This window comes from Falco cherrug, chromosome 18 (assembly GCF_023634085.1).
Source record: "Falco cherrug isolate bFalChe1 chromosome 18, bFalChe1.pri, whole genome shotgun sequence".
In the NCBI taxonomy this organism is placed as follows: Eukaryota; Metazoa; Chordata; class Aves; order Falconiformes; family Falconidae; genus Falco; species Falco cherrug.
In genome coordinates, this window is record NC_073714.1 from 5,758,823 (window position 1) to 5,771,415 (window position 12,593).

Below are 12,593 nucleotides of genomic sequence, written 5' to 3' on the forward strand. Positions count from 1 at the left end.
TCGGTTCCGGCCGGCGCGGCACGGTTCAGGGGTTGAAAGCCTGGTCGCTCGCCGTTACAGCTCCACGAGTTCCCCTTCATCTTTAGCAAAGCCACAGAGGGAAAGCGGAGATAAGAATAAAAACCCGGTGAGAAGAAAGGTCACCAGGAGAGACGGGGATCGGGGATGAAGAGCCTCCGGAGAAAAGAATCGGGAGCAGCTCTCCAGGTGTCGGAGTGGGGAGGAGGGAGCTTTGTGCCCACAGCCTCTGCTAATTAGCTGCCTGAAACGAAGCGGTGCTGCTTGGGAGCGTTTGCTCTTCTGCTTTCAGATCGAAAGGTGACCTGCAGCAGCGGCGTTGACGGGACAGCGTGACAGCGGCAGAGGATACGTGACGAAACATCTGTTTGTGCAGAACCCGCTGGAAAAGCCATAAGCTGAGGGAAAGGGGTAGAGGAGCGTGATGTTACTGATTTGATTGGCTTCCATCGTTGCCGATTTTCCATTGTATTGGGAAGTGCCAGATGGTTTTGCTTTTCATTTCCTTTTTTATCTGGCTTAGATAATAAGGAAAAGTCTGTGAGGGATGGGAGGAGAACGAATTACCAGCCCAGATCATATCGGGGTCTTGGCTCTTGGGTTCTGGCCACTGCCAGGCATGGAGGAGGAAGGTGGGCTGGGAGGAACTCGGCCAGCACGGGATGAAGCAGCCCCCTCGTCATAGCTTCATCCCTCTTTCTTCATGGCAAGGGAGGACTTCGGGGCCAAAATCACGAGGGTCTGCATCCCACGGAGCGGAGTTAAGAACCACAGTGGTACCCCAGGCCAACTTTTATCTTTTCCCCACGTATCCAAGAACCAGAGTTTGGGTTTAGGTGTGGCAGTACGGACTGTTGGGGAACTTTTTTGGTAGAGGAGAAGGTCTAACGTGCCGAATGAAAAAGTCAAAATGCCATCCTGAGGTGGAAACCTGGATCTGAAACCTCTGTGGTGGATGCACCTCCGCGTTCTGCGTCTACTGTGGGCTGAGCCCAAAACACCCGTAGCTCCTCCGTGACACCTCTTGACTCCGTGAAGCTCCATCAAAGCCCAATTGGGGCTGCCCGGAGCCCTTGTTGGCCTCAGACAGGTCCCTGCTTGTGCGGAGCCTGACCCTTCCCAAAGGGGCACATCCCAACTGGAGTCCTACCTCGGCCACCCAGGACCTGGATCCTCCCCCTGGATCTCCGGGCAATAGCTGCCAGCCTGTTCCCTTGTCTGTTTACTCTTTTCTTGTCTCTTAGGTTCATGAATATTTATGTGAAGCTCCAAAATAGCCAAGAGCACTTTAATCAGAGGACTATCTGCCGCCTAATCAGGGATAATACTAATCAGGATGTTCAGAGCACGCTTTAATACTTACCGTGGGAGGGGAAAGTTGACTCCCAACTCCAGAACAGTTTGGCGATGATGCGTCTTTTGCGTTTGCCCCAGCTACCAGAAGAGAAAAACCGAGATTTACTGTTTACATCTGGTGGTTTAAAGCTTCGCGGCAGGAGCAACGACTGCTGGATGTGCCACGGGAGCTGGCGGCGTCACGAGGAAACGATGCCAACAGCGTGATGCTGATTTAGATCCAGCATCCCTCGTGTTCCCAGCCATAGGGATCTCGCTTTCCGAGCCCATCTCTCAAAACCCCATCTTTCGGCTGGTCACGTGGCTGGGGTTGAATACATGCTCTAGCTTGCCGGAGGAAGATTTTAATGCAGAAAAGCTGGTGTGCTCCTTCTGTGCAAGTTTTAGGTGGGTTTGGTTGGGTTTTTTTTTCTAAATTATTAGCTTCGCAATCTCAATAACTAGGATTTTCTGACAGAGATTGTATTCAAAAGGGAGGAAAGAAAGCTCTGATATAAATAAAGGGAAAACTTTTTAAGGTTTAGCAAACTTAAAATTAGAGCTCATGAGGGTTTTAGACCTGCCAGGTAATGTTGTACAACTCTTTAACATGGTGCCCTTTCTGGAGTTGAGATATATATTTTTTTTTATTATTATTCTCACTCAGACACAGTTTTGCAGAAAATCCTTTTACATGATTCACATGAAAGTCTTCGCTTCCTGAAGTCTCCTCAGATAGAAATGACAAAAGCTCACATTATCTGCCCATTTTTCAATTGCATCTTTATGGGATAAGGAACCACAATGCTACTGGCTTATATCTTTAATGCAGATTTGCCACTAAGGTTTTTATTTTTAAAGCCTTCATCTTTAGAAATAGGGGGATTTAAATATAAATAAATCATCTCTTGGGTCACAATCCTGCTTCAAATGAAGCCGAAGGGAGCAGCGTTAGGCGGTAATTCCTGCCTTGTTAGCGCGCGTCTCGGCTTGCTGGATGTCTTTCTTCCCTTTCCCGTGGATAACGAGTGGCCGGGGGCCTGATCCCACCGGTCGCACCGCCGGGGCTCTGAGGCAGGCGTGGGGTGGGCAGGGTGCTGAGCCGTAGGAGGGTGCTTGGTTTACAACTAGCGGTGAGGCTGGATGGTTGAACGGGTGGTTGCTCCGGTTCGGTGCCCGAATCTGGTTTGGTGTCGGTGTAAATGCGGCGCTGCCCGTGGCTGTCGAGCATCGCTTCGCCGGGGGAGGCAGACTGCGGGAGGAAGGCTTTTCCCCACGGTCTGCAGCGAGCAGAGCCGAGGGCTCCTGGGTCACCATGCCCGGGTGCCCTGCAGCCCATTCCTCTCCAGTTCGGCTAGTGGCAAGGTTAATATAGGGCAAAATGTTATAAATCATCAAAATCATAAGTCTTGCTGTGGCTCCGGCAGCCCAGCCCCCCGTCAGCCACAGCACATAGCTGGTCTTGAGCTTGCAGGGGGCAGGTGGGCCCTATAAAAACCCAAAAAAATCTGAGCTGGCTACCAGCGCTGCTCCTCTTGGATAATTATCCCATCCTCTCTCCCGCTTTAATACTGCCGCAGTGGTATGAGCAAATCCAGAGTCGCAGTGGTGGTGGATGTAAAGCCGTTGCAGCCCTGATGAGCTGATGGTTTATAGCCCTACCACAAAGGGATTCTTTTTTTCTGTTGTTTTAATCGCTAGCACAAAATAATTACATCCCTCCCTTTCCCCCCCCCCCCCCCCCCCCCCCCCCGCCTGTGAAGCAACAAAATGACAAAACAGCAAAATGAAAATTTGTGTGATTGTCTTCACGGAGCAAGCAAAATGGGGTTGGCAAAATAAAATAAAGGAATCAATCACTTCCCGTACACAAAGGCTAGTTGTAAGTAATTCTTGAAGGAGGAGATGGTTTAGGATCAGGGAAGCGGCTGTAATGAAAACGCTGGAAGAAAACAGGGATTCGTTCAGAAAACTAAGCACCTCATTAAAAACCAATCCCTTTTCTCCTTAATCAGATGGTGTATTGATTATCATACTTCAGCAGATCTCCTTCTGGTGGGGGGGAGGGAGGGAGGCCCACGCCGTGTCGTAGCTACTAAAGCATCTCCCCATCTGGAGGCGAAACCCCGTGCTCAGGAGTTCGGAGGAGGAGGTTGGGTACCAGCCGCCACGGCAGCTCGCGGGGAAGGTTGGTTACACGAGGATTTGGCGGTGCCAGATTCCTGGTTGCCATCCCAACCCTCAAGGATGGGTTCCCAGCCACCCGGCGCTGCTCCCTCTCCAGCACCAGGGCTCTCCCAGGAAAACGCGGCATCCTTCTGTCCTTGCTGAGCGTGTGGCGTGAGATTTGTAAGCGAAAACAGGGAAACCAGCAGCGGCAGGAGGATGGTTTATTATCCAGATGCCATTCCTGGTGGCCACCATGGCTTAGTTTCCAAGCAGGCAGCTCCATGCTCATCAATTATTTTTCTCCTCTAACCCAGCAGGTATGAGCAGGGGCTTCAGAGTTCATTAGCAACATCACGCTCCTCCTTTTTTTACTGGAAAAGCCTCTGAGTGTAACCTCAGTGTGATTCCAGATTATGGTGTGTACGTCCACACCTGAGATCGACCTGAAATTGTGCTTCTGAATGTACGGAATCATGGAATCGTTGAGGTTGGGAAGGACCTTTAAGACCATCGAGTCCCACCGTTAGCCCAGCACTGCCACGGCCCCCACTAACCCACGTCCCCAGGCGCCACATCGACACGGCTTTCGGACACCTCCAGGGTGGTGACTCCACCACGTCCCTGGGCAGCCCGTCCCGGTGCCGGACAACCCTGTGGGGCAGGAATTGTTCCCGACATCCAGCCTGAACCTCCCCTGGCACAACCTGGGGCCGCTTCCTCATCCTTCCACTTGTAACCTGGGAGCAGAGACCGCCCCCCCCCCCTGCCTCCACCCCCCTTTCAGGGAGCTGTAGGGAGCGAGAAGGTCCCCCCTGAGCCCCCTTTTCCCCAGGCTGACCCCCCCCAGCCGCCCCCCATCAGGCTGGTGCTCCAGCCCCTGCCCCAGCACCGCTGCCCGGCTCTGGCCGCGCTCCAGCACCTCCGTGTCTTGGTGCGGAGCCCAAACCTGAACCCAGGGTTCGAGGGGCGGCCACACCAGTGCCAGGTACTGGGGGACGGTCACTGCCCTGGTCCTGCTGGCCACGCTATTGCTGACGCAGCCAGGATGCTGCTGGTCACCTGGGCCACCTGGGTTCATGTCCAGCTGGCCATCAGCCAGCACCCCCAGGTCCTTCCCCTCCGGGCAGGGGATCGCTGTGAGCTGTATATAGGGGGGAGCCTCAACAGGGGACCATCCAGGCGGCCACCCCTCCTCCTGTCCCGGTGCCAGGCAAGGCGACATGTGCGGCTTGAGCGATTGCGCTGCTCTTGTGCGTAGCAGGCGCGTTCTTGGCTTGCATTTACCGTTCATCAGTAATTACAGCTGACAAGAGCTCCCAGTAATGCTCAGTCCTCTCGAAAACCCTTTTCTCATTTCCCCGTCCGCTGTCAGCTGCTGGAGACTGGACAAACCGACGGAGCGGATGGCGTAACCTGCTATCGATCTGCACGCACGGATCTAATCCGGAGTAATCTCAAACTGCCTTTACGCTGGGGAGCGTGTTATTCGGATGCAGTTGCCTCGCTGAAAACCATGCTGGCAAAGCCGCTCCAGTGCCACCCGGTCCCTATCCTGCGCGGGGCTGAGCTGGGGATCGCCAGCCGACAGCATCACCAGCTGACAGCATCACCTGCAGCGCGTTTCTGGTACCAGGGCAAGGGCAGGCGCAGCTCCCCGCTGCCCTGCCTGAGAAGCGATGGCAGGCACTGATTTTCATAAGGCACAGGTGCTAATTACTGGGAAACAGTTTCCTGAGAGATACCAGTCCCCCGGGGGATGTGTTGGGGGAGGCATTACTTTCCATCTAATCTGTTAAATTTAGACACTAGGCTGGCTGCCACCTGGGAGACCCCTGTGATTACTGCCTTGTGCAAGCACGCTAATTTCCACTGCTACCTTGTCTCCGCTCTCCTCCCACTGCATTTTCTCCATTTATATGTCAGCTGCACGCTACCAAAATTGTCATTTTATTTTTTTTTTTAGTTTAATACCCCACAAACACCCAGGGAGCCCTGGCCAAGATGGGATTTTTGCTCTGACGAGCTGCACTGAGGACAAAGCCTCTTATCTGCCTAGGACATGCAAATAGGCAGCCAGGTAGGAAAGAAGAATAAAAACCAGCTTAGTGTCTCAGTCTTACAGCTCTGAAAATAGTGCCAGGTGTGCCGGGCTGTGCGTGCGGCAAGGTGCTGTGTGTGCGGCAAGGTGCTGTGTGTGCAGCAAGGTGCTGTGTGTGCAGCGAGGTGCTGTGCCCGCAGCCGGCGCTGCTCCGGGGGCGGCATGCCGGCAGCACCCAGCAAAGAAGGATGCTTCGTGTGGAATCTCACTCGCAGACCTGAGTCATCTCCAGGCTTCTCGCTCTTGGCTTAAAAAGGATGATAAAATCAAACAATTAAAAATAAAAACAAAAAGCGACTGTCTAGTTCGTCTTCCTAAACATTACACCAAGGTGCAGAAGGTTTGTACGGTTCTTGGTTTTACTGTGTCGCAAGTACTTGAAAGAAGCATCGGTGAGCAGAACTTTGTATGAAGAAGAAAATCGGTGTTAAAGAACCTTATTTTTAAGTCAGAGGTGTGGTCAGGGCCACGTTCAGCGCCGACCGAGCGGCGTACAACGGCTACCACAGCACCCTGGGGACAAGAGGCAGCACCCCGAGGACAGGAGGCAGCACCCCGAGGACAGGAGGAGGCAGCACCCCGAGGACAGGAGGCAGCCGCGGCGGAGGAGGTGGCCCCAGGACCTGCCGCTGGAGGAGCAGTGCCCTTCCCTGTCACCCAGGGCTCAGGAGACACCTCACCATGGCCGAGCCTCCGCAAAGCTTGCGACATCCTCGGGGACCCCCCCGGTCACCGTGACATCCCTCATCTGCCATCGCCCTCCTGCGCCGGCGCATACCCTCCCCACGCGCTCTCCCACCCAAGGTGTCTCCCCCCACGGCGGTACGTATACCCTATACGTGCTGTGCGGCACCGTATGGCCCAGCCGGGGCTCCCGCGGCTCCACTCCGTCTCTGGCCGTGCCGTTGATCCCCATGGCCCTGGGGACGGATGCCAAGCCTTCACCACGCCTTTGACTTCTCCCTTCCTAGCTCCTTGCTTTTTTTGGTTTAATGCGGGCCTTTCCACGTTACTTTAACAAAGTTTTATGTGTTTTAATTTTCTTTTATTACTTTGTAGCCGATTTCCAACTGCTTCACAAGACAAGTCAATGAGACAGAGCTCCTAATAAACCTGCATTCATCAATGCCTTGTTTTACTCCCTTTCATCTCTAACTACTCTCCAATCACTTGGACAACTGATGCTTCTGAGCTTGCAATTAGATCCATGCTTTCTGCTCGTGATGAAGGAAGATTAATTAAATCAGTGCTTTTCAAGACTAGAACAAGTGCAGGAGCATTTTTGGCAATTTTCTCCTTCCTTTAAACCTGTAGCCTATTAATTTAAGACACCTGGCATAAAACGAACGTTTTGCCCTGATAGAAAACAATAAACTGAGATTTATACACTGGAGCCTTACGGAAAGGCTTCTTTTTCCTTCCCAAAATGCAAATGATGGAATAAAACAACAGGAGATCAGGGGAAAAGTTTCTAACTTCCCATCCGAAGAAGACGACAGACTTGTGCAGCGAAGCTTTCCATTTTTCCCTGCACCTGGGAGAGGGAGGGAGGGTGACGCGGCGGTGACCAGCAGCAGTATTTCTCTCATGGAGCGTTCAGGACGCTCTGTCATCTGAAAACTCCCCGTTACGCCAGGGCTGTGTGTGTCCACATGCATTTAAGAGCAGATCTCGGAGAGGCTACAGCCTAAGTGGACACGGCAAAATGGGTAAGAGAAAGAAATCAGCGTGATCCCTACGGTATAGAAGAAGGATGGAGGTGCATCAAGGTTTTAGATATAGAGAATGGAGGACCTGGCCAAGCGATGGAAGCGCAGCAGCGGAGCAGGATCCCGGCGCTCTCCACACCTTCGATTTCCCTTCGCGAGGGCGATGGGCAGCTTGGCATCGAGCCGTAAGAGCTGCTGCATCCCCTGGGATGAGCTCCTGGGAGCGCCGGCTCTTCCCGCGGGGTCTCGCCCATCAGCCCTCGATGCAGATAAACGGAGCGCGATTCCGACCCACCACAGGCTCCGCTGCCACCACCGCAGGTAACACCGAACGCGCCCCTCTCTGACCGCTGCGGAAGGGTTTCGGGGTTGGTGTGCGCTCTGGGGACGGGGGGCGGGGGGGTTGTAAGTGACTTGGGGGGATTTGCAAGAGAGCGATTCCCCTCAGCTGAGCCTGAGAGCAGTCGGTGCCTTCTGGTGTGTCGCGCTTCTCTGCATCGCCAGGGCAGGTTTTGGAGATCAATTGATCTTTTTGTACAGTCTATTTGCGTGAAGGAACATCAGAGATAACAAAAGACTCATTATTTCCCTACATTGGCAGTTGCTAAGAGGAAAGTTCCAGACAGCGCAATTAGCTTGTGACAGGTACCCGCCGTTTACTAATTGAGATATATTTAAGACCCTTGTTCAGGGTTGGTTGTCCATGTCCCAGCTGCTGATCCCGTGTGGAATTCTTCGTCTCCTTCGGTCGCTGTTACAGGTTCAGTGAGTCTTTGCTGAAGCCAAAAAGAAACGTGTGACTGAAAAAATCTGGATGGGAGTCATCACGCCGGGTGGGATTCACCGGGGAGGGGCTTGGTAGATTTTCCTCTGCGTTGTTAAGTTGCCTCGATGGGAATGGTGTAAATCCTCCTGTTCTTCTGTTTTCTGGGAACCGGTGCTTACGGACCATCCAGAGTCGGGTTAAATCCTCCGGTTCTCCTCGTGTTTGCTGGGAACTGGTGCTTACGGACCATCCGAAGCCGGGTATTAATGGGACAGGTTTGGCTGTTGGGTTTAGGTGGCACGCTCCAACAGGGCTCCTCAGGAGCTGCAGCATCGCTCCGATAGCCTGGGCTGGGCCCTTCCTCGGGAGACATCACTGTATTTTTAAGGATCCTACACAGAAAAATACATTCCTAACATCATCTCTTTGAGGACCAGTGACCGGGCACCTGTAACGAACCACAGGCAAGGGGCTGCAGATAATCATCTTTGGTTTAAGTACCTTAAGAACAACACAATAAGGTATAAACGCTGCACGGAGCCTTGCGCGATGCTCCCCCCCTGCCTCCCCGCACCCATTACCAAGCCCGCCCAGCACTTGCCCCCTCTTCAGCATCGACCCCTTGGGTGATGCGGGTGCAGTTCGCACGATTCTGCGGGCTTGTACCCCCTGCTGCCACCTGTCCCCTCGCCGGGCGAGCGGTGTCAGCGTGGCTCTCAGCCAGGGTTGCCTTTTGGGAGCTCGGGAATACTTTGGGCACCGGTGAGCCCATCTGAAAACACAGAGTTGCTGTTGGCATCTTGTCCACCCGTAACCGGTGCATGGCAAGGGCTGGCTCCCAGCGCCGCGTGACGGTGGCCCGCGAGCCACGTTTGCTGGCCGAGGCAGTGTTTGCGGGGCAGAAGCTGTTGGCATTGATGCCCTTGCTTTTTGGAGCAGGCGAGATGATAAGCACATTTGTCGCTGTCGGGCGTTGCGTTTTCAGAGGCGCGGGTGGCACGTGAATCCCTGCCATCTCCGAAGGTTTGTTGAAGCCTTCCCTGCTTGTCCACGCTGCAGGAACAGTTTACAGAAGATTTAGGGCTCCTTTCTTCACAGTGAAAGCTACAAGAAGGAAAAAAATTTAATAAAAAAAAAATAAAATTAAAAAAAAAAAACCACAAGGCAAGCGGTGCGCTGCATGTGTCGGTTCCAAAGCAACGTGCTATTTTATTACCGTCAGCAAATTTTCCGTGGATCTGCATTCCAGCTCCCCGCTGCAGTTGGTGAGATCTGCCAGTGCTGGACCTGAGGCAGAGCACAGATACCTGTTTTTTCAGCAGTGAGGGGTGGTCGTTTTTATTTTTTCATTTATCTCTTCGTACCTGTGTTTTAAGGCATGGAGAGTGCTGGTAAAATACCGTGCGCGGCTGTGTCCTGTATCTGGGATGCTTTGGGATGCTCAGGTTCCTCACAGCAACTTTTGATTAGCTAGGAGAAGGGCTCCCCAGATCTTAGTTAATTGAAACACGCATCAATTAACTGCATTCATAAATGAGTCATTTATAAATAAGACGGCGAGAAAGGAGCTGAGGGGGTAGCAGCAAGAACTGCTAATGTGCACCCGGGCTCCTCCAAGGGTGCAATGTGCAGGGGCACGCATCAGAAATTCTCTGGCGCCGTGCAAAGAAGAGCAGTGGTAGCAGATGGATAAACACAACTAATACGTTGTAATCCAATTTTGAGTTCGGTGGCAATCTCGGAAAATTTCGTAGCGTATCAGAAGGCTCGGCTAATTGATAGCGCTCGGTTTGGGCCAGGCGTTGCCACCTGAAGGCTGGTGGGCTGTAAGCAGGAAGATCCTACAGCGAGGAAGGCTCGCGTAGGATGCTGTTTGGTCGTTTACATCTCTGAGCATGAAAAAATTCATTTCGGTCTCTGATGCTTTGCCCCATCCATGTTAACCTGTAACCTCTCCAAGGTCAGACGGCGCCTCCGTGCACACGCAGAGTTTGAAGTCTGCTGTAGCCTTGCTGCAGGCTAAATACAGACCTAACAAAGCCTGTCAGTGTTGTAAACCCTCATTATCTGTAAGTAAAAATGTTTTCCAATCCACAGATGAAAGAGCTTTCCAAGGCAAAGCATTGCTATTACTGGAAGTTACTTCTTGTTGGGTTTTATTGGTGTTTTTTTAAAATAATTTTGAATATCTTCTCCGCTTTTCCGGGTAATGTTTCATGGGTACCTAGACACGTAGATAACACGCACGCTAACTCTTGCCACAGTCTGTGATTTATAAAAGAGCATAATAAGAGTCAGTGTTTTCCTTAAAAATCATCTCCGTGAAGTCTTGCACTACTCATGCACGACACCGAGGTTTATTTTGCAACTACACCAGCGTTGCAGCTGGGAAAGCCCATGTGCTAACCCCAGAGAAGTGCCAGCTCTGTCTGTGGCTCGCGAAGCGTTCGGAAAAGCTTTTTATGTGGGGAAACTGAGGCAGGAACGGCCAAAACGATTCGTTTCTGAACGTCACTACCACCGCGTTGCAGCGGGCTTGCGTGGCAAGGCGTGGGCAGCGGGGGCTGCGGCGGGGGCTTCTGTCAGATGCTGCCAGCAGCTTCCCCCGGCCTGACGGAGCCAAGACGGACCCGCTGCTGGCCAGGGCTGAGCCCACCGGCGACGGTGGCAGCACCTCAGGCATAACGGATTTAAGAAGGGGACGAAGTTCCTGCAAGACAGCAATCGCAGCGGGAGAGAGGAGCGAGAACGGGTGAGAGCAGCCGCCCCGCAGGCACCCGGGGCAGGGCAGGGGGCAGGGGTGCCCTGGTGAAGCCCCCGGCGAGACAGGCTGTGCCCCCAAGCCCGTGATGAAGCCCACAGGGGAGCAGATCCCCCCCCCAGCCCGTGATGAAGCCCCCAGCAAGACAGGCTGTGCCCCCAGCCCGTGATGAAGCCCAGAGTGGGTCAGGCTGTGCCCCCAGCCCGTGATGAAGCCCCCAGCAAGACAGGCTGTGCCCCCAGCCCGTGATGAAGCCCAGAGTGGGTCAGGCTGTGCCCCCAGCCCGTGATGAAGCCCCCGGTGAGGCAGGCTGTGCCCCCAGCCCACGATGAAGCCCACAGAGGGTCAGGCTGTGCCCCCAGACCATAGTGAACCCCCCAGTGAGGCAGGCTGTGGCCCCAGACCATGGAGCCCAGGGCGGAGCAGAACCCCCCCCAGCCCATGATGAAGCCCCCGGTGAGACAGGCTGTGCCCCCAGCCCATGGAGCCCATGAGGGAGCAGATCCCCCCCCCCCAGCCCGTGATGAAGCCCACAGAGGGTCAGGCTGTGCCCCCAGCCCACGATGAAGCCCCCGGTGAGGCAGGCTGTGCCCCCAGCCCGTGGAGCCCACCAGGGATCCCACCCCACACCAGGGCAGGGGGTGCCCGGAGGGGCCATGACCCATGGGGAGAGGAGCCCGGGCTGGGGCAGGGCTGCTGCGGGGCTGGGGACCCCGCAGGGACCCCCCACCGGGGCCATTCAGGAAGAACTGCAGCCCCCACGTCGGAGTGGTTTGTGCGGGGCTGTCTCCCGTGGGGGGGACCCCGCGCTGGAGCGGGGAGGGTGGGGGGGGCCCTCCCCGTGAGGAGGGAGCGGCAGAGACAGCGTGTGATGGACGGAGGGACCACAGCCCCGTGCCCCGTCCCTGCGCCGCTGGTGGGGAGGAGATGGAGAAACTGGGAAGAAGGGAGGGGCAGGGGGAAGGTGTTTCAAGGTTTGGGTTTATTCCTCGTTTTTCTACTCTGATTTGACTGCTTATAAATTACATCATTTTTTCCCCAAGTTGGGTTTGTTTTGCCTGTGACAGTAACTACCGAGTGATCTCCCCATCCTTACCTCGACCCACGAGCCTGGTGATGTATTTTCTCCCCCCTCCCCAGCCAAGGGGGCAGGGATGGAGGCGGTGGCTTTGGTGGGTGCCCAGGGCTCACCCACCACACACACCCCCACTAAACACTTCGGGTTTTCCTTCTTGGCACCCAAAACGTTGGCCCTGTTGTTACCTTCTTGGCATCTCCTCTTGTGCTTTCCCATCGGAGGTGTCCCCACGGGCTCACCTCCCGTGAGGTGACCAGGGCTCTTCCGCGTCGGCATCACGTTGCCACCAGCAGCAGCTAGATGTTTGCGGGTACCATTTAGGGATGCGGGCAAACGTACGGGCACCTTTAAGCGCTCTCAGTCCCTACCTGTAAAAGTCAAGTCATATTTGTGTGTGGAGTAGGAATTTTTTTCTTTTTTTTAACTGTAATAGGAACTAACCAGCGAGGTTGTCCATCTCCAGCAAAATCGCCGAGGGGTTGCTTTGATTTACATCCACTTGATTGAGTGGATTGTATGTGGAAATGAAGTGGAATTAAACCCACTTAAATTGACTCGATATTGGGGGACGGGGAGCAAAGGGTCGTGCTGGTTCACAGGGTCCGACCCTGCTTGCGCTGCTCCACTCCAGCCAACTGAAGCCCCCCTGTGTCAAGGGA

The 12,593-nt window shown here is 54.2% G+C and overlaps 1 long non-coding RNA gene across 1 annotated transcript in view; it reads left to right on the forward strand.

The window, feature by feature from the left end:
* Positions 1 to 7,676, forward strand: part of LOC114015998 (uncharacterized) — a 227,758-nt gene extending 220,082 nt beyond the window's left edge. The window contains exon 5 of the long non-coding RNA XR_008729814.1: positions 5,486 to 7,676. This is a non-coding gene — a long non-coding RNA (uncharacterized LOC114015998). The remainder of the gene's footprint in view (positions 1 to 5,485) is intronic.
* The last annotated feature ends 4,917 nt before the right edge of the window (positions 7,677 to 12,593 follow it).